A 1687-nucleotide genomic window follows, 5' to 3' on the forward strand; every position below is an offset into this window, starting at 1 on the left:
ATATCTATTTTACGATTGGTAGTGTATATATGTCCATGACACTCTCTCACTTTGTCACAGCTTACCCTTCCCCCTCCCCGTATCCTCAAGTCCATTCTCTAATAGGTCTGCGTCTTTATTCCCGTCTTGCCCCTAAGTTCTTCACGACTATTTCTCTCTCTTTTTATTTTTTTATTTTTTTTAGATTCCATATATATGTGTTAGCATACAGTATTTGTTTTTCTCTTTCTGACTTACTTCACTCTGTATGAGAGACTCTAGGTCCATCCACCTCACTACAAATAACTCAATTTCGTTTCTTTTTATGGCTGAGTAATATTCCATTGTATATATGTGCCACATCTTCTTTATCCATTCATTTGTTGATGGACGCTTAGATTGCTTCCATGTCCTGGCTATTGTAAATAGAGCTGCAATGAACATTTTGGTACATGACTCTTTTTGAATTATGGTTTTCCCAGGGTATATTCCCAGTAGTGGGATTGCTGGGTCGTATGGTAGTTCTATTTTTAGTTTTTTAAGGAACCTCCATACTGTTCTCCATAGTGGCTGTATCAATTTACATTCCCACCAACAGTGCAAGAGGGTTCCCTTTCCTCCACACCCTCTCCAGCATTTAATACTTGTAGATATTTTGATGATGGCCATTCTGACCAGTGTGAGATGATATCTCATTGTAGTTTTGATGTGCATTTCTCTAATGATTAATGATGTTAAGCATTCTTTCATGTGTTTGTTGGCAATCTGTATATCTTCTTTGGGGAAATGTCTATTTAGGTCTTCTGCCCATTTTTGGATGGGGTTGTTTGTTTTTTTGATATTGAGCTGCATGAGCTGCTTGTAAACTTTGAAGATTAATCCTTTGTTAGTTGCCTCATTTGCAAATATTTTCTCCCATTCTGAGGGTTGTCTTTTCGTCTTGTTTATGTTTTCCTTTGCTGTGCAAAAACTTTTAAGTTTCGTTAGGTCCCATTTGTTTATTTTTGTTTTTATTTCCATTTCTCTAGGAGATGGGTCAAAAAGGATCTTGCTGTGATTTATGTCATAGAGCATTCTGTCTTTGTTTTCCTCTAAGAGTTTGATAGTGTCTGGCCTTACATTTAGGTCTTTAATCCATTTTGAGTTTATTTTTGTGTATGGTGTTAGGGAGTGTTCTAATTTCATACTTTTACATGTACCTGTCCAGTTTTCCCAGCACCACTTATTGAAGAGGCTGTCTTTTCTCCACTGTATATTCTTGCCTCCTTTATCAAAGATAAGGTGACCATATGTGCGTGAGTTTATCTCTGGGCTTTCTATCCTGTTCCATTGATCTACATTTCTGTTTTTGTGCCAGTACCATACTGTCTTGATTACTGTAGCTTTGTAGTATGGTCGGAAGTCAGGGAGCATGATTACTCCAGCTCCATTTTTCATTCTCAAGATTGCTTTGGCTATTCGGGGTCTTTCATGTTTCCATACAAATTGTGAAGTTTTTTGTTCTAGTACTGTGAAAAATGCCAGTGGTAGTTTGATAGGGATTGCATTGAATCTGTAGATTGCTTTGCGTAGTAGGGTCATTTTCACAATGTTGATTCTTCCAATCCAAGAACATGGTATATCCCTCCATCTATTTGTATCATCTTTAATTTCTTTCATCAGTGTCTTATAATTTTCTGCATACAGGTCTTTTGTCTCCTTAGGTAGG

The sequence above is a fragment of the Eschrichtius robustus genome, chromosome 10, assembly GCF_028021215.1.
Source record: "Eschrichtius robustus isolate mEscRob2 chromosome 10, mEscRob2.pri, whole genome shotgun sequence".
Taxonomy (NCBI): Eukaryota; Metazoa; Chordata; class Mammalia; order Artiodactyla; family Eschrichtiidae; genus Eschrichtius; species Eschrichtius robustus.